This window comes from Eulemur rufifrons, chromosome 29 (assembly GCF_041146395.1).
Source record: "Eulemur rufifrons isolate Redbay chromosome 29, OSU_ERuf_1, whole genome shotgun sequence".
Lineage (NCBI taxonomy): Eukaryota > Metazoa > Chordata > Mammalia > Primates > Lemuridae > Eulemur > Eulemur rufifrons.
In genome coordinates this window covers 94,081,425-94,109,411 of record NC_091011.1, presented here as the reverse complement: position 1 = coordinate 94,109,411, position 27,987 = coordinate 94,081,425, and the positions used below count along the sequence as shown (strand labels likewise).

Sequence of the window (27,987 nt, the reverse complement as noted above, 5' to 3'; positions counted from 1 at the left end):
GGGCCCAAACTGAGTTCTGAGTGACATTTAAAAGCAGACCAGATGATGCGGAACCCACAGAGTTTGTAACCACAAAGTTCAAGCCCAAGACAATGAGAAGGAAGAACCCAAGCCTGGAAGCCAAGGGAAGAAAAGGTCGTCTGGGCCTAATGAGGTCACATCAAACTGTACGATCTTGGGTAAATCCTCTTGGGTTTGTGGTGAGCCTTAAGTGAGGCAATATAGTGTCTGATAAATGCTGTTTTCATCGTCATCATCATCACGGTATCTGAAATTAATCTTCTGGATGTAGTTTCACGTAAGTCACTGGTGACCGTAGCAAATGCAGACTGTCCTTAAGAATTCTGGCTGTGCAGGAGTAGGAAAGCTGGGGATGTGACGCCCCAAAAGGCTCATGCCCTTATTCCCTTTTTGCCTCCAGAACAGGAGCCGGGGCTGCGAAGGGGTGTCTGCACCAGCTGCTTCGCAGCACAATAGTCTGGGTGGGAGGGCTTGGTAGGCCCCCTGTGACTGATGGGGACTAAACAGAGCTCAGGCAAACCAGAGGCCAAGGCACTGGGGGGCCTGCCGCACAGAAGTCGGGTCCCCTCAGAGAATGGGTGTCGGGTGAACAGGAAGACTGAGGGCAGTGCCACAATGTCCAGTTACCTTCTGGTGGTTGGTACATGACCACTGCAGGGAGGGGAAGCAGGCAGTGCGCAGACGGCTTCCCAAGAGCCTGCCTCTGGGCCTGCAGCTGCAGACGCGCGTGCAGGAGAGGACGACGCTGCCCACCTCCAGCCTGCAGGATCCGGGTGTGGACAGCAGCAACAGACACACCCTGAGACGGCTTAAGGTCTTTACGCAAGAGCAAGGAGGTTGAAGGAGCATGAAAAGAGGCCACAGAGGAGTTCCCCATTGATGGATGAGGACCCCGGAGGGCTCCAGGAAGAACTGAGGTGGGGAGTGGTGTACAGGACCAAGCATTTCTTCACATCTCTAACCAGAACCTTTGTGTTTTCCCCTAATGTGTCGCTCCCCTGATAATTTCTAAATATACAGCAGAGCAGAATATAAATTCCTAAGACTTTAATGAATATAACTAAATCTCTACTCCAAGGGGGGACCCATAAACTTCAAGGTAACAAAAGAATGGCGTCCTTTCTTCAATTTTACCTCAAATACTCCAAAAATCCAGACACCTGGATTTTTGCCTGTTAATGCAATCCTGATATTTGCCTCCATTTCTATAGATTAAGACGAAACACACTTCGCAAATGCTGTTGCGGAAGCCAGTGCTGACGAGTGTTAAAGTAAGGTAATTCCAGTAACAGGAATGCAAGAGACAGGTGCATCGAGAAAAGACTACAGCTGTATTGGTAAGGCTGACTGCTTCTGGAAAACGTAGAAAGATAAAAACAAAGCACCAACTTAAAATATTATAGTATCTTCTAAAAATAAAGTCTATATTAGAGTTAATGAAAATACAGTTAAAATTCACTGTTAAAAATAAAACTAAATTTAGCTTTTCTAATTTAGTAATATGTAAAATCTGAATAAAATTTAAATGATCCTGGGTATTACTCAATAAAGTAATTACTTATTTTGTGACACCTGGTTAAAAGTATGCATAGCATTCTGGCTTTTACTTCTGTGAGGCACATAAGCGAAATGTAAAGTAAGACAAGCTAGACCTAGAGAAACTCTTGCATACATATACCAGAAAATATGCAAACACAAGCATTCACTGCACTGTTTACAAGAGCAAACAACAAAACTCTGGAAACAATCCACATGTCCACCACCAGAACTCACAAATAAGCAGGACAGTCACACAATAGACCACACAAAAGGAGCCAACTTCAGCTACACACGTAAACACGGATGAATTTCAGGAAGAGTCCTGAGTGAAAAGGTGGGAGGAATACATATAGCGTATCATTTTTATATATAAGAATAACTTCTCTGAAAGGACAGAAGGTCAGCACTCCCCCTCATGTGAATGGGAGACACCCTGATGAACCACAACACATACCTGGTTAAGGCACCGGCCACCATGATTTTACAATGCTTATGTTTAAAAAAGAAAAACAAAATAACCCATGCTTGTGAGAGATAGATACTTTTGTAGGTGAAATATGACAGCTGGGATTTACTTTAAAATATTATAAGAAAAAAACAGCTGAGAGACAGGTACATTGCAGTTTCTATTTTCCATACTAAATAGCTAACAAAAAATGTGGCAAACCTATAGAACATATAAAGTAAAAACAGAAAGCAAAGCAAAAGAATGGAGGAGGTGGGCAATTCAAGACACTGTTGGGGGTAGGAATGGAAGACGCGCACAGGGAGCTCCCACAGTACTGGTACTGGAAATACTCTACGTCTTAGGCTGGGGAAGTAGGTTCCCTAGTGTTCACTGTAGTAGTAAGCTTGCTTAACTTTCATGTGGAACATGTTGTGTTTTATTACCATCTATTTGATACATACATAAGAAAACAATTTAGTAGGTTAAAGCCTTCTCAATGCCACTCAGAACCGAGATTGGAGAGTTCCCAACCAGAGAAATTCTTAAATTCCAAAAAGAAATTCTTAAATTTCAGTTTTAAATGAATGCAATGCCTGAAACAGGCAGATGCAGACAACCTGGGTTTGAGGTACACAGCAAAGATGAGGTAAAACTGCTTAGCAAGAAAACTAAAGCTTTGAACTGTAAACTTTATAAAAAGCTCTATTAAGCATTTTAATAATATACTTCTACAGTTTCATTTTAGTAATTTCAGGAGTTAGAAAAACAGGGACAAGCAACAGGATTTGCTGTGGCACCTTCTACTTCGCTTGCGCCAGCGCAGCTGCAAGACCCTCTGTATACCTGCGACTCCAAACTGCTCCTTCCTGCAGCTCTTCCTCCCTCCTTGCCCCAGGATCTTCTATAGTCCACAAACTCTTGTTCCAAACTGAACTCTCCCTCTGCCTTTCTTCCTACCTTAGTCAACGGAGGCCTCAGTTGCCCTACTCTGAATCCCAGGAGTTACGAAAGCACCACCTTCTCCTCAACCGCCCATACACCTAATCCCACCTATGTTCCTCATATCACATGTATCTCACCCTTCCTCCCCGTTCCCTCTAGCGACACTTTAAATGCAGGGTCATGCTTAGCCTCCTGACTGGTCTACCTGCAGACTAACTCCCCCTTCTGTATTTCCCAGCCTGGCAAGAGAAGTTGGCTTTGATTCCTCCCTCGCCTTACCGCTGATGTAAAATCAACCCTATCAACGCTGTCTCCTCCTTATCCCACTTCTCGTTATACCCACGCAGCAACTAAAGTCTAGGCATTATTACCATTCACCTACTAAAGGGTCTTCACTGGTCTCATTTTCACCAGTCTCAACCCTCCAATCCATCCTCCATAATGTAGCCCCAATAAATTTCTAAAATACAAACAGGCATTCATTCTGTTAGATGAATGAGCCCAGTGACCTCCTATGCTCTACTTTTTGTTTACTCCACACCCATGGTCACCCCCAGACTGCGTACATCAAGTAAAACAGTTCCATGTCAGTTTAGAAGCTACATAAGGAAAGGAACCAATATTTACTGTAGGCTGCTATACTGGACTCCGTGCCAATAGGAGCTTTAATACTTTAACTGATTTAAACCTTACAATAACTATATTCTCTGCATGGTACTATCTATATCTCACAAAGGAAGAAACCCAGGCTCAGAGATGTTACCCACCCTATTTCCTTAGGAAGGTGGGGATTTCTGGTTCCACTAACCTGAAGTGTGCTACCGAGAGTCATCTTCAATTTGAGACTATAACCTGGCTTCAGAAAGAACCATGCAAAAAGACAGGTAAAAGCTTCATGATATAAACATATAATGACACTTCCAAACTGCTGCAAATGAACAGGTCAAGGAAGAGCTAGCAAATTCATAAACTTTATTTATACTTACATTCCCAAAACTATTTAAAACTTTCTATTTGAATCTTCATTGATTAGTATTTGAATTTTAATCATTTTTAATTTTTACCTTTTAATTCAGAAGAAATTTTAATTTAAAGATGCCAGGACAGAGACTAATATCTTGTAAATACAGACCAACAATTTGTGCATTCAGTAATTAGGTTCTATTTGTACATCTACCAAGAAGGGCATTTACAACTTTAGATAAGACTATATGACTTCATTACTGAAATTCAAGGCTTGCAAAATTTGCACTTACTTATGAGGCTTAAATTTATTATCCCCTGTCTATATAAAAACTAAGGGAACTCCCAATTCAAACAACTACAATTGACAAGCAGCATAAAAATTTTTAATAAACAGCCTAAAAAATGGCTTTCTAGAGATAACTAGCTAAGTTTTACCTCTACTTAAAGAAAGCCATTCAAAATTTTTAAGTCCATCGCTATAAAGTCAGAAGTAAAATAAACACATGCCAAAGGGGAAATGGGTTCTACTTCTAAAACAACTAATTCAAAGACAAATTCTCAAGACCTGAATGTATCATAAATGTTTGCATTACCTTGTGTCTTTACTTAAAGCTTATAATTAAACATTAGGAGCATTAAAAGACCAGGTTCTGTCAACATAAATTTACCATATGACCCATCAATTCCACTATTAAGTATCTACCCAAAAAACAATATACATCCAAAGACTCATATATGAATGTCCATAGCACATTATTTATAATAGCCAAAAAGTGGAACAATCCAAATGTCCATCAACAGGTGAAGGGATAAGCAAACGTGATGCAGCCATGTAACAGAATACTATGTGCAGTAAAAAAAATGAAGTACTAATGCAGCGTGGATGAACCTCAAAAACATTACACTAAGTCAATGTCAGATGCAAAGACCATATATTTTGATTCCATTTATTATACGAAATGTTCAGAATAGGCAAATCTATAGAGACAGAAAGTAGATTACTGGTTGCCTGAGGGTGGTGGTGAGAATGGGGAATGACTGCAGACAGGCACAAGGGATCTTTTTGGGGTGATAGAATGTTCTAAAATTGGATTACGGCTATGGCTCTACAACTCTAACTTTACTAAAAATCACTGAATTATACATTTTAAATGAATGCATTTTACAGTGTGTGAATTATACCTCAATAAAGCTGTTAAGAAAAAAAGAGACTAAAAGCATACTAGCTATAAATCTTGTGAGTCAAATTCAGTTCATTCACAGAAAGGCATCTCTGCAAGATGACCGTGTTCTATGTACACAGGGGTCTTGGCATCAGCACTAAAAGCAGTATGACTGAGTATTCTACAAGAAAGAAAGTTTTGTTTGTTTGTTTGTTTGTTTGTTTTTTTAAGAGACAAGGTCTTGCTTTTTCACCCAGGCTGGAGTGCAGTGGTGTGATCATAGCTCACTACAGCCTGGGGCTACAGGCACACACCACCGACCCTGGCTGATTTTCTTAGTTTTTATAGAGATGGGGGGGGTCTCATTATGTTGCCCAGGCTGGTCTTGAATTCCTGGCCTCAAGTGATCCTCCTGCCTTGGCCTCCCAAAGTGCTGGAATACAGGTGTAAACCAGTGCACCCAAGCAGAAAGAAAGTTTTAAGAAGTGTTTACAAAGGTAAGGCAGTTCCAAGAGGGGTTTATATTCTCCCACAACAACATATAAACAGATGAAGGTATAAATGTAAAAGTACCTGAAGGTACCAGAACAGATGTCATATGGCATGCATTATTTGCCACCATACTGGAGATATAGACAAAAATGGCAATACAAGTTCAGAAGGGAAAGAAGTCATTCTAGGCTACATGATCAAGAAGACTTTACAAAATGTGTGCTTGGGATAGGATTTGAACAGTAGCAGAGGAACAGGCAGGGTGTTGTAGAAGGAAAAATGAGCATGAGCCAGAAAAACAAACAGCAAGAGGCTCAGCAAAGGGCCTGTACAAGAAGTTCTGAGAGGTGGGTGTGTGGGTTTGTGGAAGAGGATGCAAGGCCTTTCTTCTGTGTGGGTAGCAGAGTTATGGGAGGTTTCAGAAAAGCGAAGTGACACAACCACGTGATTTTAGAAACATCTGTCTAACAGCTCTGTGCGGTTTGCAGAGGAGAGGACACGAGGCAGTGTAGTAAATGGAGACCCTATCAGAACTGAGATAATGGCTCAACTTAGACCAACAGCAATGGAAAAAAGAAAGGCCAGACGGGTAAGACAACACAATGGAGAAATCATGGTAACTGACCTGGCCGGATATGGGTGGCACAGGTGAGGAAAGAACTCAGGACAACAAAGGCTGTCTCCCTAATCTATACTCCAACAACTTATCTCTGGATTCCAGAACTTTACATACACTACATTAAAAATTCAAAACAACTTAGCTATTGTTGGTAGAAATGTTCAATGACACAAACAGGAATTTGCTGTACCTTCGACCTAGCAATGCACTTCTAGGAATCTATTCCCCAAATAAACCAGCCAAAACCATAATAAGTCATAAAGTCAAGTTTAGTCACTGCAAAAGACTGGAAATCAACCCAAAATCCATCCACAGGGGACAGGATGACTAAATTATGGCATATCCACAATGGAGCATTGTACAAATATAAAAAGGACCTCCAAATACTGATAAAAACAGTGATTTCTTTAGAAGAAAAAGATACCTTTTGTGTAAGAGGGAGGGTAGGAAATACTAACACATATAGATATTTTTTCTTTTAAAAAAGAAAAATTAGGAAGATAAACTGAAAATTAATAAAAATGGTTACCCTGGGGGGAGAGAAAAAACATTGTTCGAGATGGGTGGAAGCGACATTTCAGTGGGGTCTATGAACAGAACTCAGTGGGACTGTGAACATGGATGGGGAAAAAATACATCTTTGTTTTCACTAACCTCTGACCGAAATTTGGCAATTCCTTCAATTATGAATGTGGGCAACAGACCACAGTAGTTTTTTTTTTTTTTTTTCGCCCCCCCTAGACCACAGTAGTTTTAGCAGTTTCTCTGACTTTGTCAGCAAGAAGTCAGAGATTTCCATTATCCCATGAGAGTTGCTGCCATTTATACTCATCGATACCTTGGAATTACAGTAGTTATAAAACCCACTCATTAGATCGTAAATAGAAAGCAAATATCTTAGCATGTGTAATTCTCAGAGGTGGACATATCTGCTGCACTTGGACACTTTTCATGATTAAAAAAGCAAAAAATTACGCTGAAAAGCCATAAAAAACATCTTAGAGCCGGATTTGGCCTGCAGGATCTCAAACAATTGTACCCTTTGCTTTAGGTAATTATCTGGCAACAGATAAAAGATGAACTCTTAAGTACAAATCTCATGGCAGTTCTAGGTTAAATCATGATCATCTACAAATAATATAAATGCGCTTATATGAAATTCTTTATATCACTAAGTTGAACACTCAATTTAAAAATTCTCATGCTGGCAAAACTTCTGGGTTAAAGGCAGCTAGAGAAACAACTCTATTTAAGAAAGTTGGGATTATTAAGAAAAATAGATAAGTTATGTAAAGAAGCCACAAACTGGAAAGAAGATGAAGAACTTAATTATAGATATGTTTAATGTGATTATGTTTAAAAGCCACCAAAATGAAAATGCCCAAGTAGGCAGTTTAAAAAGTAGCCCAAAGGAAATCACACCCAAGGAAATAAATTCAGTAACTGGAAAAAAGGTAAAAGTGTTGGTATCAGCACAGATAAAATTGTCAAATCACGAGGAACTAATGGAGATGAGAACCGAAGCTTGTATTTAAAGTACATGGGGAAAGAGGAGTCCCCTGCCTCCTGTCCCCCCCAAAACGAGAGAGAATGCTTGCAGGAGACAGAGAATACATAAATAGGAGAACCGAACCAGGAGGCCAGAAAACAGAAGCCAAAGCAGTACAGTTCATGAACCTTCTAGTCTGACAGTGCCAAAGATCAATCAACAAAAAGGTCTATTATGAAAAAGCTACTGATTGCAATATTAGGTTGTTAAGTATGAAATGTCCAATTTCCTTAAGTATTAAGTTTGAGAGTCATGGTTTGGCTTGTGATTATCTTTCAAATTTTCTTTGGAGCAATTTTTGTGAAACCATGGATAAGTTAAAAATTTATGTTATTTTCGATATGAGTTCCGTCATAGAATCAATACAGAGCAGACAACTCAAAGTATCAAGAAAGTGTTTGGAAAGGATGTAGCCAATGAACATACAGTACATTGATGGTTTGAGAAGTTCTGTTCTGGTGATTTTAATCTTGAAAATGAGCCACATGGGTGACCCAGACCAAGGTGGATTAACGATGAGCTGAAAGCTGTAGTGGAAGCGGATCCATCTCAACCTACTCGTGAATTAGCAACAAGGTTTGGCGTTACTATTCCAACAATATTGGAGCATTTGAAACAAATCAGCAAGGTAAAGAAGCTGGATAGATGGGTTCCACATGAATTAAAAGAGCATCAAGGCCGGGCGCGCTGGCTCACGCCTGTAATCCTAGCACTCTGGGAAGCTGAGGCAGGTGGATCACTCGAGGTCAGGAGTTCGAGACCAGCCTGAGCAAGAGCGAGACCCCCGTCTCTACTAAAAATAGAAAGAAATTATCTGGCCAACTAAAAATATATATAGAAAAAAAAAATTAGCCGGGCATGGTGGTGCATGCCTGTAGTCCCAGCTACTCAGGAGGCTGAGGCAGTAGGATCCTTTAAGCCCAGGAGTCTAAGGTTGCTGTGAGCTAGGCTGACGCCACGGCACTCACTCTAGTCCGGGCAACAGAGTGAGACTCTGTTTCCAAAAAAAAAAAAAAAAAAAAAGAGCATCAAAAGAGAAATTGTCGGCCGGGTGCGGTGGCTCACGCCTGTAATCCTAGCACTCTGGGAGGCCGAGGCGGGTGGATCGCTCAAGGTCAGGAGTTTGAGACCAGCCTGAGCAAGAGTGAGACCCCGTCTCTACTAAAAATAGAAAGAAATTATCTGGCCAACTAAAATATATATAGAAAAAATTAGCCGGGCATGGTGGCGCATGCCTGTAGTCCCAGCTACTCGGGAGGCTGAGGCAGTAGGATCGCTTAAGCCCAGGAGTTTGAGGTTGCTGTGAGCTAGGCTGACGCCACGGCACTCACTCTAGCCCGGGCAACAAAGTGAGACTCTGTCTCAAAAAAAAAAAAAAAAAAAAAAAAAAAGAGAAATTGTCTCAAAGCCTGCCTTTCTTTGCTGGCACAACATAAAGGTGAACCATTTCCATATTGTATAGTTACGTGTGATGAAAAATGGATTCTTTTGACAACTTCAAGTGTACAGCACAATGGTGGATAAAGATGAAGTGCCAAAACATAGTCCAAAACCAAATATTCATCAAAAAAAGCTAATGGTGTCTGTTTGGTGGTCCAGCACTGGTATTATCCACTACAGCTTCATGATACCTGGTCAACTGATTACAGCGGATGTCTACTGAAACCAGTTGGATGAAATGATGAAGATGCTTGCAGTTAAGCAGCCAAGATTGGTCAACAGAGACAGGTCAATCCTCTTGCAAGACAAAGCTCAACCACAGGTCGCACAAACAATGCTGCTCAAACTATAGAAGCTAGACTTGGAAACTGTCATCCACTGTATTCACCAGAGCTTGCACCAACTGACTACCACTTCTTCCAGGCTTTGGACAACTTCTTGCAAGGAAAAATATTCAATTCCCAGCAAGTTGTGGAAAACACCTTTAACAATTTCATCGCCATTCACTCTCTAGGCTTCTTTGCTGCTGGCATAAACAAGCTACCATTAGGATGGCAAAACTGTGTCAATAGTTAGGCACATACTTTGATTAACTGTACTGCTTCTTGTTTGAGATATAATAAAGTTTTGATTCAAACTGGACATTTCATATTTAATGACCCAATACGTGCCAGGAGACACGGCCTTCAAGAATGAGGCTCCAACAAAGCAGATGCGACAAAACCATGCTGCAGCCAAGTAGAAATGGAAATGTCCCACTCAAAACAATGGTGAGAACAGGATGGTAACTCTGTGTTCCTAACTGATTATCTGTTGTCACACGAGGATCCCTCAAGACCAGCTCAGAGAATGGTGATGACTTATTACCCCCATTCACCATTATACAATGACAGCAGCCGTGAAATAGGAAAGTTCCCTTTAAATGCTACAGCCGGTATACAAGCATAACTATTATAAACTTACAAATGAACAGACAACTATCATTATCTTCCAAAACTTCTAAAACCATACATCTTATTCAAAAATAGTGTACAACCAATGACAATTATTTACAACAGCAGTTTCACCATAAAACATTTGTGCATGTCTCACAGTAGAACATATGCAACATGAATTCAAAGTCTGGTATAAAATTGACCATATTCTGCCTCCATGTGTTCGTGCTTCCCACTGTCCTCTAAAATGAGTCCTTCCCACAACTTCATCAAGATGACCCCTAACTCAGATCACCACCAGATGGCACTGAGAAAAAAACTACACCGATTCTACAGAGAAGAGACAAATACAGAGAATTTCAAACCAGTGAACAGTGCTATTCAGATTCACTTGGAAGGTGACATGTGATTCCTTCTGCAATGCCAAATCTAATTCTGTTCACTCATATTTAAACTCTCCTTAAAAACTAAACACCAACGGAGGGGGTGGGGCTAGGGAGACGTTGGTCAAAGGGTATAACGTTTCAGTTAGACAGGATGAGTAAGCTCCAGAGATCTACTGTACAGCATGGTGACTACAGTTAATAATAATGTACTGATTATTAGAAAGTTACTTAAAAACCAAAACAAAAAAACAAATTGCTAAGAGTACATTTTAAAAGTTCTTACCACAAAAAAATAAGTATGTGAGGTGACAGATATAATAATTAAGTTGATTTACATAACTTTGCAATATGCTGTGTGTATATATATCTATATCAAAACATCATGTTGTATACTATAAATGTATACAAGTTTTATTTGTCCATTATACCTTAATAAAACTAAGGGGAGAATTAAACACTAAAATACCAACTTCTCAGAATTCCTATAAATTTTAAATGACACACCATATGTATTAACAAAAATACCTAGTTTCATGCCTGGTACATAGTAGGAATTCCCTAAATGATAGCTTTCTTCCTTCTAAAAAAAATAGCACAGTAGGTGGATCCCTAAAGACCCATCTAATTCACATGACTTTAGTCAGAAAATTATTAAAACCCATTAAATACAAGGACACTTTTAGTATTGATATATCAACTATTAGTCATGTAATATTTGCAAAGCCTTCTTTAAAAAGAGGCTCAGTTTGACTCTTATATTTCACTCATGAAATACACTTGTATTTTATAAAGTAGAAAACATGAGTAAACAAGAAGCTACTATCTAATATCAAATACTGTATTTACTTATTTTCCTTAATTCAAAATTAGACTCTTTTGCTAATTATTGCTATTTGAATAACAAATGTTTTAGTAAGTGGGTTTTACATTTATACCTGTTACTATAAAAATAAAAAATGTATCAATAAACGCTATTCTTTGTAAACAAAGAATCTGGCTCCCTGCCCTGAGATTTGAAGGGTGTGATCCTTCTGACCCCTGGGCCCTGTCCTGCACCTGGAGGGCGGGCACTCGTTCACAGTCAACTCCTCAGCACTGAACACAGTGCCCTCCCACAACAGGTGCTCCAGAAATATCGGTGAATTAACTACTCCAAATAGTTTGGGAACACATCTCAATCTGTGATGATACTTGAAAGAAAACCTCAAAAACGAAACACACACACCAAAAATCCTCATCTCCTCAGCAAATGGAATCACTACAAACGAAGGAATAGGCTGGGAAAAGGTGAATTATTAAATAATGTCATTTTATTTTCTATTGGCCTAGTAACAGACTGAGGAAAATGGGGACAGGGTAACAACATTTACATTACATATAAAATTTAAGAGAAATATAATTATTCAAACAAACCATAAAACTGATGTTTTTAAATATTTAAGAAACAAGGCCAAGACCCATCATTCCGAGATACGATAAGAGTAAATATATTTCAAGCATCACAGCTCAGTTATCTCTGTCTTTTCCCACTTTCTAAAAACTAGCAGAGCTTTGAAATTAGCAGACCCTCAAATTTTTACTAGATACAGCAGCCTTCGTGTGATCAATCTTTGTCCTTCTAATCATACAATAATACATACATGCTAATTTGATTAATTCCCCCAAAGACACACATGCAATTTTACAATTATGAGAAATCTAAGACATCATTAAGTATGGAACTTTCTCCTATGAACATCTGAAGAATTAGTAAACAATTTTTGTTCTCTTAGACTTGGTGCCTGAATAGAAGTCCTTTTAAATCCAAAAAATCCATACACAGGCACTAAAAGCCTTTCGCTCAATTCATAAATGAATCTTAATTCGTAAACATCTAGATTCTTCCTACTTTAATTACTATGTGACTTCCAAATAGGGTGCCCCAAGAATCCCTTGCATAAACTGCTTCGGAAAACTTGAAAACTTGCAGAAAGCCATAATCACATTATATTTAATAGGTGCTATACACAGACTGGTTTGTCCAAGTAAACTCGTTTTAACTGCTGAGAACTGAATTTCAGTTCTCAGTTTCAGCACAGTGCTTTTATTCGATGATCTTGATTGAACCACACTTATTCAATGGTCTAGACGGGTACTTGCATGTATTTTATTTCCAAGCATTTTCATTAACTTTAAGATAAGGAAAAATTCAGGGTGGGGAACCTGAGGCCTTATGATTTCAAGATTGTTCTTTTTTAAGCACCAAAGGAGGCAAGAAAAGCTTCATCTTTCTCTGCTGCACCCCTTTTAATAAAAGGATTTGTTCTGTAAAATTTGGATTCAGTCAAAAGGCGGCACCTAAGACCTAGAATACCGTATGTGGCCTTAGAGCTGCATGTTCCTCACCCTAAATAGTAAATGGTAACTGGAACTTTTTTAAAAAAGTGAAATAGAAAAAAAGAGCTCACAGCACACAAGAATAAGTACCACTCAGCACATCTTTTTCCCCAGTTTTGTCTGTGTGGGTGCTGGGTTATCCCACAGGAAGGATTTCACTACAGAAACAATTCAGGAGGCACTGATCAACTCACACAGTGACAAGACTATTTCAAATAGCTAATATGTAAATGCACATGGATGTTTGTGGAACTTCAAAATTCTGGCTTCACAACTGGGGCAGATTCCTTAACTTCGGCGCCTGTATTTCATTATCTGTACTGGGGTTAATAATATCGTAGTTAGTACCTGTTGCCCAGGGTGGTTGTGAGCAATAAATGAGTTATGGAGATAAAACGCTTAGAAGGATCCCTGACACATAGTAGGCATTTGCTACTATTCTTCTTAATGTTACCGTAAAGGTTTCCAATATCCTATTCCTAACGTAGTACTTAAATGTTAAGCCGGGAATACTTATTTAAGTCAAAATAAAGTAAATTAACATTGCTTGGAACTGACGACACCTGAGGTGGAACTTCTCCAAAATTCCCACTGAAATGTAACTATCAAGCAGAACGGGGGCAGAGGGTCTTCGCATCCCGACACTCAGGGATCCAGCCTAAGCAGCTGACAAAGTTCAAGTTTTCTTTGAAACAGTATTCTACCTTAAAATTCACTTGAATCTTTCATTATACCACGAAACATTTAACAGAATGCTTTAAAATACCAGCTTGAAAAGTGTTTCCTACCTCTCTCCCCAGTGAAAGGACGAGCTGCTGTGATGTCAAAGCTCACGAACTCTGGAAAAGCCACTACAAGAGCTTTCGCTGCCCCTCAGCATCCAAGAAGCTTCTGCCTCTGCACCACATGGTATTTCCAGAATCCAGACTAACACCAATAGGCAGATACAAGCAGCACGCCACTGTGCCCTCCCCCTTTGAGATGACCAGGGAAATGTCTTCGGGCCACTGAGGGTGGAGACCCTGACGTGCGGAGGACTCACAGAGGCACATCGGGGGCACGTGCAGGTGGCAAGTCGCCCCCCTCCCGTGAGATTCGTACTTGTCCTCCAGGACTGAATGTTTTAGTAAAGGCAGTTCCTGTTCTACCACAAATGCATTTCAATTCATAGTTTCCACGGTCCTATTCAACTAATTTCCAGATTTCCCTCACGTGCGGCAGTTTGCCCTGCAGCTGGTTGAGTGCCGGGCCTTGAGAAACCGCTCTGTGAGCAGCCTTGGAAAGCCAGCACACCGCCCCAAGTGAACATGAAGCTATTCAGCACCTTACCGGGTTTTCAAAAGGAAAACCCCTTTTCATTACTTTTCTTTCCACCAAGCTAAATAATTGAACCCTGAGTTCAAAAATTCTGATCAGCAACTTTCCCTAGCTGAGCAAAACTTTCAAACACACTTCCTATTTCACGACAAATTGCTTCAAAAGGATAAACAGCCCTACCACTCTCTTTATTTGATTTGGAGCTTTTATGTTTTTGTTTGTTTTGAAGGCAATTTACCACTTTATTCACTCTCCTGGAGGAAGGGAGCAAAGTCAAGCGGCACCCTCTTTAGGTGAGATGTTCCTGGCTCACGGCAACGGTCCCGACACACGCACAGTTCACAGCCAGCTGGCTGTCTCCTACAGCACCAGGGGTTCCACCTGTCAGATGTGCACCCCCCATTCTATGCACATTTCATGCCGCATTTGCTAAAAAGTATTTTGTTGAAAATTTCCTTCTTAGCTACAACATCAAATACTTAGAAATGTAGTATCTTCAGACATTATAAATACTGGAGAAAGTGTGTGAGGCAACAGATACATGCACCAAAGTGTATATTTAAAGTCAAGGATGAGTAATTAGGAAAAACAGTCCCTCAATTATGTGAGGATGTCTTCTGAGCTCATAAAAGTCTGTCATTTAATGATAATCTTCAATAAGAGGGGGTGTTCTTTTGGAGGGGTACTTTTTTTTTAAATGTCACTCCTACTCTGACTCAAAACAATCTGGTCATATCTCTAACAAAGGAGAAAACTTGGTAAAACCTGTAACATCAGCTTCATCTTAGACGATGATTCTGAAACAGAGGTGATTCAAGCCTCTAGTGTTTTTTTGTACTTGTATTTTTCTTTTTTATTTGTGTGGGGGTTTTTTTGCTATTTGTTTTTTGAGACAGGGTCGCACTCTGTCATCCAGGATAGAGTGCCGTGGCATCATCATAGCTCACTACAACCTCAAACTCCTGGGCTCAAGCCATCCTCCTGCCTCAGCCTCCTAAGTAGCCAGGACTACAGGCACACGCCACCCCACCCGATAATTTTTCTATTTTTTGTAGAGACAGGGTCTCGCTTTTGCTCAGGCTGGTCTTGAACTGCTTACCTCAAGCAATCCTCCCACCTCGGCCTCCCAAAGTGCTAGGATTACAGATGTGAGCCGTGAGGACACACCACACTTGTGTTTTTTATTGAAATGCCCTTAGTCAAGATATGCCTTTCTTTTTAGTTGCAAAATTTTCTAGTGAATTTCCTGCATGGTCTATACAACTTGTTTGTGTCACGCTAAGAGTGGTGAGTTTTTTTAGGCTACTGTGTAAGGATGGAAGAGATACAAAAGCATCTCTATAATACCATGTGCCATCTCTGTAATAGTTAAAACCCACATTTTAAATAAGCATAAAGAACGTCCTACATGTTAAGATTGCTACTACTTTCTGTCACTACACTAGTTGTGACTGGAGCAGTACCATAGTCTTCACTGTTGAGCTCAAGTGTAGTGTGGGAAGTATCAAAAAAAGTCTATCACTATTCTTGATTTCACACCATTTACTTCATTAACTTTTGTATTTTCTCAAGCAAGGCTTTCAGACTTATGCTTCAAGTAGCTTATTTTGAAACCATTAATCCATGTTCCCTACTGAAAATATATTTAACATTTTTAAAAACGTAAAGAACACTAAAAATCACAAAATCCAGATTTTCCCCATAGTTTTCTATCATCAAGAACTCATATATAAGAAGATACTTTAGAGGACTTAGACTTCACAAATGTGATTCAATTTTCTAAAATAAAATTTCCACAAAGCTCTGCAAATAAATCAACTTCTAAAAAATATAAATGCAATGGAATACAGAGAAGCACATTTTAGGACTAATTATTTTCAAATCACATATACACGACACAGAGTATGTGCTTAAACTCACTTTAGTTTACACTGAATTATCAAGAAAACAAGCAAGCCATCCTCTGCATTTTGGGGGGAAAATCATCTTTTTAGTGTAAAACTATAATTTTATTCACTGTTACAAGAGAGCTATCAGAACAGTTTTGAAATCACTTTCCCTACAACTATTAGGAGAATAACTTAACTAGCTATACATACACACACTCACCTATATATTTACCATAAAAAACAATGTGGACATTTGTCTTACTCAATATCCATACTTTCAAAATGAAACTTTAGTGTAATATATGTTGGTTATAATCTGTGAATTCTTTAATCATAGTTTTCCATAAATCAACCTTATCAATATTAAATTTCAACATTTATAATTTATTGTGGTAAAAATCTCAAAGTTAACAGAACTTAAACAAACTGGTTGCTTTACTGAAATTTTGTTACATTTTATTATTGGAAATCATATTCCCAGTTTGATGAGCTGGGATAGAGACAGACAGTCAGAACCAACACTCAGCTACTTCCACGTGAGAAGTGCAGCAGAGCCAGTTTGGACAAAAGTTGGTATTACACACAGAGCTAGACTTTCAGTGGGTTTTGTCAAGCTTATGGGGATGAGATAGGATGTTTACGTTAAAAGGTCGATAAAGACAGAGAGCAGAGCATACTCCACCAAATCATGGTGACTCAAATGCCTGCCCTGGAGGGACTGTGGTCAGAGAGCTGGGACAAATCCCGCCAAGCGCCAGCACAGAAGCGCAACATGAAGCTGGTAACAGCAGGGCCAAAAGGGGAGGAATGAGTAAGAGCATTCTGAAGGAAAAACTAGTAAGATTTGGTAGATCACTAAATAAGGACAAGAGAGAAAATCAAAGTTTTAGGCCTATGTCTCAAAAGAAATAAAGAAGTGGGCTATGATCTGGTGAGCAGGAAAAGAGATCAGCTGGGGTCCGCCGAATTGGAAGTAAGGGCAGGTCAGCCAAGTGGAACAGCCCTGAAGGTGGTCAGCAGGCCCCACAGGACCACAGCTGGAAGCCGCTGAAGACGGATCAGCCGAAATAAAACCGAAAACCCCAAAGCAAGACAAACTGGAACAGAGGATCGAGTCATACTCTTCTGAATGCTCAAGCAAGTAAGAAAAGGAGGTAAGTAAGATGTAAGTAGAACACCAAGTGCTCTCCACAGCACCCTAGCGCCAAGAGACCATCTAAGAACAAAGAATGGTAACCTGGTCCAAGTCTGGAAAATGGGTACATGTTACACCCCCTCCTTAGAGGGGACAAAATGCTCTAGAGAACAGATCTGCTTACATTTCCCAAACTAACCTGATCTGAGGCATCAAGAGAGCAGTGTTGACACTCTGGAAACCACTGAACTAGAAAAGCAGGAGATCCACTCTAATAAATTAGGAAAGAATTAAGAGAACCTTAAAGAGGAGAAGTAAAGAAGTACTGAGATGCTTTTAAAACTCAGGAAGTTTTAGACTTTTAAAAGAAAAAAAGGAATTTGAAATCTCTCTGTAGTTAATGTTATAAACCACTATATTCTAAGTTTAGAAAAAGTCAATATACGACTCCATTTCTCAAATGTGAATGGCACAAACTCTGATTTTGTTGTTTCTAAGTAGTAAGTATGGATTAATGCTGCTCCATATAAGCTTTTAGCAAAATTTTTAGATACTTCCTGTAATAGGATTTCGGATTTAGAAAAGGGCTAAAGTGAAACAAAAATTACTTGTCAACAACTAACCCTATATCCGTATTCACCAGGATCCTGGCCTCTATAGCACTTCCCGCATTGCGCTACCAGATGCTAATCAGTGCTCCACCAAAGACAGAAAAAAACATTGATTTACTACACACCAAATCTCTTCTAAGGCACAAAATTTTCCATATTCTGTGATTTTAAAATCAGCATATGTTCTAAAAAATATGTTCTTTAGTATGTTGGGGTGTTTTCTTCCTTCAAAGGCTATTACTAAATTAAGGGTGCACCTACATATATATGTATATACCCTATAAGAGATATCTTCCTATAAGAGAAACAATGCACATTAACATTTTAAAGGCCCTGCAATATGCAACCCAGCATTTCCCAAATTTATTTATTCACAGATCTTCCCCCCATTCCCATACTTTACATGTTACAGGACAAAGATGGACAAATATTACCCTAAATAAATAAATAAAATTCCTGAAAATGCAGTAACAGGTAGAGTGGTAAAGCAGAGCTCCTTTATTATAAAAAACCATAGGTGACCAAAACAAACAGAAGTTTTATAATGTCAAAAGTGATCACACATGATATGCTTTACCAGAAAAGCCCCAGCTAAACTGTAGAGATAAAAAAAACAAAAAAACAAACAAAAGTGCAATTCTGTTGCAGGGCAAAGTCCCCTACTGCACAGAAGGTGTACAAAGGTATCACTGAAGAGTTAACTCTGGGCAAAATTGCTCCATCGGCAACGTGTGTCTTCAGCATCCCTAAGCCACTTTCCCTTCTGGGTCCTCTGGGTCCCTTGCTGGTAGCACCTACTCTCTACATCAGGTGCCCATGTGGCCTTTCATCAACATATCAAACAGAAGACACCCTAACTGCAGCAGTCTCTATTTGATGACTGACATAATGCATTCAGTCCTGCGCTGTGTCAAGGTCTACCTTCAACCAGGATGGCATAAGACAGACTTCTGTCCAATCTGAGGCACCCGCAAGCAGCAGACAGCTGAGGGCAAGCAGCTACTCAGCCATAAAACGTGTTCAGCCCAGTCTTCAGCATGTGCTAAGTGCTGAAAATGAGTTGAGTATCCCTCGTCTGAAATACGGGTCCAGAAGTGTTTCAGATTTGGGATTTTTTCTAGATTTTGGAATATTTGAGATACCTTGGAGATGGGACCCAAGTCTAAATACAAAATTCATGTGTTTCAAATACACCTTAAACACATAGCCTGGGCGTAATTTTATTTTTCCCTTGAGGACACTAAATAGCGTTGTATGCCTGTGTTTTAACTGCCACCTGTCACATGAGGTGAGGTGTGGAATTTTCCACTTGTTGCGTCACGGTGACGATCAAAAAGTTTTGGATTTTGGAACACACCGGATTTTCAAATTAGGGATGTTCTGCCTGTACCAAGTATAATTATTGCACGTATGATGAAACTGCAAGTAAATCTTTTAAATCTTTAAGATGGGAGACGTCAGAAGAAATCACTCTAGACCTTTTCCTTCTCTACCCTCCCCCAAACCAGTCTCCCAGCTCCCAAAGATAAGCTTGGGGTTGAGAGCAGAGGAAAATGCCTGGTCTCTACTATTCCTGGGATTCCACCTGGGATGAGAGTCTGGTCCGTGGTTTATCAGCCTTGTCCAGGATTCCAAACCTTTCCTTTTAGTCTGACCCAAGCAGGCCTCTTTCCAACTCTGAGGAAAGGAAGTCTGAGCTCTCTCGCCTTTTCCCCATTCTGACTTTTGGATGCCTATCAGGCATACAACTATTTTAGTTAATCTATAAGTAATTTCTACACAGGAAAGGCATTTTCTTCCCTGGCATTTGGTGACACATTTCTGTGTACCTATTTTCTCATAATTCCTACAGTATTCTTAATTTGTGCTTTTAGAATACATTCCTTAATCAATACCTACCTTTCAATTTCCCAAGCTAGAGCACAAATTATACCAAAATAATTTGCTTTTTTAATTCTCAGCAAATTTATATTCTTAAGCATAATGACATTAAGTTTAAACATTCAACTTAAAAAGTATCTGCTATCACTACAAGTTGTGAACTAAGCAAAAAAGGATATCAAGTTCACGATTATCTATCACTGAGAAAAGGAAACTTCCACACTGAAGACAGTTCTGCAGTACCTAGTCTGCTGTGATCAGTAAATATAATCAAATATCAAAACATAAATGAGTTTCATGAGATTAAGACAGGAGGGCATGAAACAAGCGGACCTCAAGCATTTGCAGGATTAGGATCTGAGGAAATGAACCAAAGATTAGACTGGCAAAGGAGAACCCAAGCCCTGGAAATACAGCACACCAGAAGTCAGATATTCAACCCTATGCACCAACACACCTGGAAAGGGACCACAAGTAAAGCAAATACTGAGTGATTTCAGCATAAAACTGAGCAGAAACAGCTTCCCTGCCAGTAGCATCCCTGCTTCTATTGTCTTGAGGTCTCTTGTTTCTATAAATTAATACACTGTACTATAAATACATGTGTACTATCGAAAGTTCTGATGTGTACTATCAGAAAGAATAAACTAAAACTAACCCACAATTCCACTGCTCAGAGATAACCACTATTAACATTTTGGTTTATTAGCTTTTTAAAAAACACATGTACCCACACAACCAAAAATATTTTAGATATTACATACGTTGTTTTATAGTATGTTTTTGTCATTTCTTACTAAATATTCACTAAATGTAGTATGGAAATGCAAGAATTTATCTAAACAATGCTGAAATAATCATCCTTAATAATAGCAAAAAAATGAAAACAAATGCTCAATAAGAGAGCATTCATTAAACAACAGCATACCCGGAACAACCATTCTTTATATTTTGTTAGACTAAATCCTTAGAAGTGGAATAGCTATTGCAAAGTATATACATATTTTGTATATTTTGTAAGCTGTTACATATTTTGCCTTTGAAAAATATTACACCCTTTCTAGCAATGTATAAGTAGGCTTATTTCTCCATTCTCTCAGCAGAAGTGGCTTATTTTTTAATCTACGCCAAAACTTTTTAAACAGTATCTCACTGATTTGCATTTCTGGGAGTATTCCTTTACCAGGTTGCCCATCTTTTCCATGGAGGGAGGGTTCTCTCTCTCTCTCCTTTTTTTTTTTACATGCTCTCTTTTTATAAGGAAAACTTATTGCTTGTAAGTTACAGTATTTTTCTTAGTTTTCCACTTGCCTTTTAATTCTGTTTATGGAATTTTAACACAGAGAAGTTTTATTCTGATGTAGTCAAACACATCTTTTACTTTATAGCCCTTACTTTTGGTGTTAGAGAGGTTTTCTCCATCCTGAGGTAACCATGCTACTATCTTTTGGTTCTTAAACTTTTTATTAAACAATATTTAAAAGCACTCGTTTACCCCCGACAAAATTACAACCATTTTTACTACTTATTTTTTCACCAATGAATACACTTCATACATATTTTAAATGGCTGCACTCATTTCATACAATCTGTTTCCTAAAGTATTTTTTGACAAAGGCCTTTAAAAAAATTTCAGCTTGTTAGATTTGAGCAGTCTTGAATAGTTTTACCAATTTGTGCAAGGCCAATGAGTCATAACATCACACCCAATTTAACAACAACCCCAAAGTTCCAGAACTGTTCATGTCTATGCTATCAGTGCCCAATTATTCTCCTTCCATGTTACCAAAAGACCAGGAAGAATAAGCTCATTCTTGGTAGTCAATCATAGTTCTGCACAATTAATTCTGTCATAACTATCAATTATCAGATATCAATCCTTAAAGCATTTTGATTTTAATCTCTTCTAGTCTTCTACCTTCAATAAATCAGTAAAACACTTAGGGATCATTTGGTTAAAAGCTCAAACCCTGTAATTACTCTGTATTGTTTTAACTCTGGGCCTCACCATTTTATCAGACCTTCCTACTCCTATATTCTGTAAGGTAGGTTAACCCTGGTACCTAAACAGAGGGCTTTGTAAAGATTTCCAGTGGGAGGATGTACATGAATGATGACAGGTGCATTGTTCTAGGCACTGGCAACAGATGCACATGACATAGTCCCTGTCCTAAAGGAAAGGAGGTCAGTGCAGCAGAAGAAACCATCAACTATAAATAAAAGGTTAAGTGGTATGAAAGTGACACAGGCAGGACATCCATCACCAAGGAAGGCTCCTAACCCAGACCTGGATGTCAGGCCCAGCTTTCCAGAGATGGCAATGCCCGAGCTGTCAGGTAATAAGAAGGGGAAAAGGAAAAGAGACATGAAATTCTGGGAACAGAACTGCAATCATGTCAAAGCATGGAGTAGGAGCCAGAGAAAGCAGAACTGTGCCTATTTGGCCCAAGTTTCCCAAGGGAAAAAAATTTAAACGACTATCAAACTTAGGCTTTACAAGTCTGGTTTTCAAGCATGAATACGATACATTATGCTTTATAAGATAGTTTTTTCAAATGCTATTAATGTTAAAAGCAGTGGCATTCTCATGGAATCTACAGACTTTGAGGACCTAAAGAAGTCTGAAACAATGTCAATTAAAAACCATCTCATTTTATAAATGAGGAAATATGGGCCCAGCAAAGGTAAGCTTGAACTAGACTCCACATCTTCTCTCCCACGCAAAATAGTCCACACCTAAACAAAATAAATGAGTAAATCAATCTTTCAGCTTTTTTCTAAGCTAGAAAATACCTGTGTGTGTGAACAAAGAATTCAAAAGTCACTAAGTATTATAACAGTTCTGTTTATAATGTGCATTATTAAATGTACACATTATAAACAAGAAGCTTAAAGTCCTCAGTAATAAAACAAACTTAAGGGTTTTATCCAAATTTGATTTAGTTTCCACTTAATGCTCATTTCTTGGTTTTGAAGCAAAACAAAAGACAGACATCTTAAACTACCAAATATTTTTTAAAAACAAGGTAAACTGAGAAATGGCCATTAAAATTGGCCTTTTTCTCCACACGTACCTAAAAGACAAGTTCAAAATGAAGCCAATGGTCCTCAAAAGACATTTTATTCCAGATTGACTCAACTGCTGACAGTGGAAAGTCCATGGCTTTGGGACCTATCAAGGAATAAAAGCCGGGCGTGGTGGCTGTAATCCTAGCTCTTTGGAAGGCCAAGGTGGGAGGATCACCTGAGGCCGGGAGTTCAAGATTGGTCTGGGCAACATAGAAGAACTCACCTTTACTAAAAATACAAAGACTAGCCAGGTGTGGTGCACGTGCCTGTAGTTCCAGCTACTCAGGAGGATTGCTTGAGCCAGAAAGTTGAGGTTGCAGTGAGCTCTAATGACGCCGCCACTGCACTCTAGCCCAGGCAACAGAGCAAGACCCTGTCCCCAAAAGAAAAAACACCACACGAACACATTCATAAGGATAAGGTTTGGTGTCCTAATTTTTTAAATTCGAAGAATGGCAAGTAACAACTCCTCAATTTAAAGTACATACATTTTAATTCCCCATGCTCAAAGGCACACTATCTATGCCTCTGGGTATACTTGGGAGTGACATTCTGATAAAAGGTCCTCAATGAGCCCAAAATGGTCTCTCCCATAAAGACTTCCCATCAGACTCTCATGGCACCACTGGCTTGCCTCATCTTTTCAACAGCGAAGAGCCTCCACTACCAAACGACTTCATGTCAAAGGCAAGGCTGCCATAGTTAAGCTGGGGGAAAACCCAATTTGGTTTCCAAAAAAGCAAACACAAAAAGTTTAAAAATCCATACCTTAAAACTAGTTTTGAAGGAAAAAAAGCTAGTTGAAGTTTCACAACTTGTTTTCTTGCCACTTTCCTGGATTTCCACAGTTGAAGAAAACCTGAGCATTACCCTGTTAGGGCACAGTAGTACTAGATACTGGGGTGCAGGCTGCAGGGCAGGGATAGAAGCAGCAAAGGGGAGTAGAAAAGGAAGAAAAAGATGACAAATTTTCTTCTGAAGAAGTGTATAATAATAATACAGCTTGCATTCTTAACCATAGTCAGTACAGGAACTACGTTTTCTGTAGCCAAAATCAGGGCAAGCAGTCAAACATTAGGTTTAAGTTAGAATTATTCCAGAAAACTCATTCATTCAAAAAAATCAACTGAGGTACCACCATGACCAAGTTCTATGTTACTTTGGGGATGCAAAAATAAGTAAGGAATATATATCCCTGCCATCGAGGAATTCAGTCTAAATGTATGGGAAATAAAGCTGCATTGACAAGACTAAATTAATTACAGAAGGTAAAATTTGTTAAGAAGTCTAATGAACTATAATATCTTATCTAAGGAAATGGTGCAGAATCCACTGGGGCATGCATTTGTCTCTGTCCTCTGATGTGGTATACAGCATTAGGAATGGGGGCATGCCTACAAGGACCTGAGCTTTCGGCTCTCAGAGGGAGACTTGCTTTTATACATTGGTGGAAAACTCTAGTATATCTAAAGTTGGTTTGTTTTTTAGCAAAATAGTTTTTAAAAGATGAGGCTAATGAGAAAAAAAAGTTTAACATATTTAGAAAGCAATTCAGTCATTCCTCTCAAGCTTAATGAGCACTCTCCTGAAACCTCCAAAAATGGGCATAATAGAGTTAAAGCAAGCCAGTCTTGTGTTTGCATGCTTTGGAATTTGAAATGCGATGCAACTATTTCGACTTACCATGGAAAGCAATAAAAACTTTCAAGTAAAAATTTTTCTAACATCCAAAAACCTTTTTAAACAAAGAAAAAAATCTCATATCCAAATATTTTTTTAAATGTTAGTTTTACATTTTAAATATCATCACATTATTTTACTACATAATAAACTATCCAGGATTTCAGAAAATCGGGTCCATTTTCGGGTGCAGTACTAAATGAAGTGTTAAACTTAAAACTGCACACACTCTGCAGGACGCTAAGATATGCTTAGGTCCTAGAAACTCACGGCTTAAAGTAAAAATGAATTTAGTTCCTCTTCTGCCACCCCATTAAGTGCATTTCAAACAGTGTGACCATTTACCCCACTCATAACTTTTGACTATTTTAATGCTACTACCGGAAAGAGCAATTACACAGAGCAAATAAACACTTGAGTAAGTTGACTGCAATTCAGTATTTGCGCACTTACCACTAACCCCTACTACGAACTAAAAGCAACAGTGACCCAATCGGAAAAGAGAATCCTTTTTGGCAAACCTAGCTAGAAAGAAAACCCTTAACTTCGGGGATTAATTTCAAGGAGTGTTTACAAGCATACCTCTCTTTCTCAATTATCTTATGTCTACACTACACGACATTACACAGGCGGCAGAAAAAGGGGTTTTTGGGCTACTCAAACCTGGGGAATAAAGGCACACGCCCCCCCCCCCCGAGCCTGGGGACCCCAGTCCCCGCAGCCGGGGCGGGCGCCGGTTACCTCCGGGGTCCGGGCGCGCGCTCCCGTCGAGGCCCGGGCCGGAGGCGCGCCGAAGCCGCGGCGCAGGGCCCGGCCCGACTTGCGAGCGCTCGGCGGGTGCCGGGGGACTCAGTCCCGCTCGGCCGCCGCACTCGCATCCCTGCGCGCCTGCCCCGGCCCGCTTCCCCAAGAGAACTGGGCAAAAAGGGCTACTGTTACCCAATAATAGCGCCCTGCACAGTCGCAACAATGCAAGCGGGGAACCCGAGAGCCGCGGGCAGGGAACCGGAAAGCGAGAGCCCGGCTCGGTGGCTCCTCCAGCGCGCGAGCCCAGGGCTCAAGGGAGAGCACGAGTCAGGCTGAAAGCGGCGCCCAAGGGAAAAGCGTGATCAGAAGGGGGCGAGGGAGAAAGGGCACGAGTCTCGGCGTCCCGCGGGGGTCGCCGCACGAGGCGAGGCGGGGACGCCAGAGCCGCCCAGGGCCACACGCCGGCCCAGCCTCCGCGGGCCAAGCCCGGTTACGGACGGGGAAAAGGCCGGCGCCGCCAGGCCGCCACCTCCGGGCGCGATGAATCGGGCTTTTTCCCAGTGCGCAGTCCAGGCCTGGCCGCTCCGAGCCCGCGTCCGGGGCTGCGGCCCAGCCAGGCCCAAGCCGGCCGGGGTGACTCAGGGCCGGGCGCCGCTCGCTCCCCTCTCGCCCCAGCGTCCTCCGCCCACGAGTCCCCTGGCCCGGCCGCCATTCCGCCCGGCCGCGGCTCGGCGGCTCAGGCCTCGCCCGGCGCCTGGGCTTGGCCGCCGCGGCCCCAGTTACTGCGACACCGCGGCTCGCGGCCGGGCCTGCTCCGCCGCCCCCTCCCCTCGGCCCGGGTGGCTGCCGACACTCACCCGCATTTCCCTGGGGCCTCAAAGGCTCCGGCAACGTCTCCGCCTGGTTGCTGGGCCTGGGCCCCGGCGAAACCCCCGTCCCGCCAAGGTCTGGCTGCGTCCCTCAGCCACCGGGGCTGCCCCGCCTGGAGCTGCGTGCGACACGGGGCCCGCCTCCTCCTCCTCCCCTGCCCGCCCGGCCCTCCTCCCGCCGCCGCCGCCTGCACCACGCAACCTCCGCCCTCTCGCCTTCCCTCCGCGGCTCCCCGCCCTCCCGGCCTCACCGGCTCCGGCGACCGCGGGGGAGAAGCTGTTGGGGGAGGGCCGGAACGCACCGCCATCGGCGTCCGGGGCGGGGGAGCCGGGAAACCGTCGCCGCCATCGCCCCGCAAGACCGAGGCACGGGAGGGGCCCGGAAACCTCCCTCCAGCCGTGGCCCACGGCCCTGGGGGTCGCCCCCTAAGTGGCCGAGGCCGCCGCTCGCGTGGGGCATTTCTACCTGCAGGCCCACGGCCCCCGACCCCTAAACCCCCGAGTCATCCCCGGCCCGGCGCACCGGATCCTCCGCCGGGTTTTACAGCCTCTCTTGCTTCGGGGCCGCCTCTGAAGACCCGTTCCCGCCACTTCGGACCTCGCGGGCAGGGCTGACCTTCTTAGGTTGGGGACGCCAGCTTCTGGAGAAACTGCCCGAAGCACCCGAGGAGAGGGGCTCACACCTCCCCCTGCCCCTCCCCTGCGCGCACACACCCCCCTGAGCTGCATGGAACACAGCTGCACCCAACTCCGGCCTCCCGGGACTGGGAGAGGAACCCAAAGTCAGAGACGGGCAGGTGGACCCGAAAATCCGCTCAGACATCAGAGAAACTGTAGTCGAGTCTCGACCCCCTTTACCCTGCAGGCCTTAGGAATCAGCTCCTGAAAGCCTGAGCTTATCTGCACGTCTTCCTGATTTTAAATCATTTCTAAAATAAAACCAAACTAGGCTTCCCTCTTCAAACCCTTTAATCAACTCAAGTTTGGCAAATATTGGCAAAGATTCACTTTTTACCCTTGCCTTTGAAAGGACAAATCAAGAATAGAAGGGTTTGATTACTTCTAAGATGGCATGAGGTGTGACTATGAAAAAGTATGGTTTTCATGTGTAGTCTGAAGTCATCTCATTCATTTGAAATTGTCAAAATTGGGTATTTGGAATACTGAAATTAAATACAAATTTTGGCAGCGCAAATAGCCACCCACTTCTGAGGTGACAGAGGCTGGAGAAAGGGGGCAAGTGTCCCCACACCTGGCAAGAGCTGGCTGTTTAACACCATGGCTCACAACAGACAGTGGCTGATTCCATGCACAAGCAAGGGAGGGATTTCAAATTATCTTGTCATCTGGGCAAAAGATGTGATGAATGTGACTTCCTGTTTTCTCCAAACTAAAACACAAGATTCTATTACCACTTGGGGCAGAAATGCTCTGCCAGAGCACAGGGCCACCCCAGAGTCCACTCTCGGAGGGAAGATCCCACTGGTGTATGTAGTCCCTCCTATTGAAATGTGGTTTTTTTGGTCAACATTTGTTAAGTATCTCTAGAAGTATTGTGTTTGTATATACTTGTCACCAAAATATATAATTCTTAAATTTGTGCAAGGCGGGGGAGGTGAAAAATTCTTGGTTTATATCCTACTTATATATGGTTTATATCCTATTTGAATAACCTAGTCAAAAGAAAACTTGGACGTATTTATCAACTTTTTTGTGGGAACATGGTAAGGTTGGAGGTAAAAATGGAAGGTTTGTTCCTATGGGCCATGCCTTCCACTGTACATATATGGCTTTTTAAAAATATCCTAAATTGGGGGGGGCCGCAAGGGAAATATATGTAACCTAAACTTTTGTACCCCCATAATATGCTGAAATAAAAATAAATAAATAAATAAATAAAATCCTAATTTCTT

At 41.2% G+C, this 27,987-nt stretch overlaps 1 protein-coding gene and 1 pseudogene across 5 annotated transcripts in view; one reads left to right on the top strand and one right to left on the bottom strand.

Moving 5' to 3' along the window:
* Positions 1-26,717, bottom strand: part of CUL1 (cullin 1) — a 95,530-nt gene extending 68,813 nt beyond the window's left edge. Inside the window, exon 1 of one of the 5 annotated variants that reach the window (XM_069461408.1) lies at positions 26,541-26,717. The gene's annotated coding sequence lies outside the window, so the exon portion shown is untranslated. Of the gene's footprint in view, positions 1-24,911; positions 25,347-26,062; positions 26,194-26,325; positions 26,443-26,540 lie in introns of those variants that run through there. The other 4 variants (XM_069461407.1, XM_069461409.1, XM_069461406.1 and 1 more) reach the window with 4 other exon arrangements.
* On the top strand, positions 1,938-2,045 carry LOC138377741 (U6atac minor spliceosomal RNA; annotated as a pseudogene).
* Positions 26,718-27,987: the final 1,270 nt, after the last annotated feature.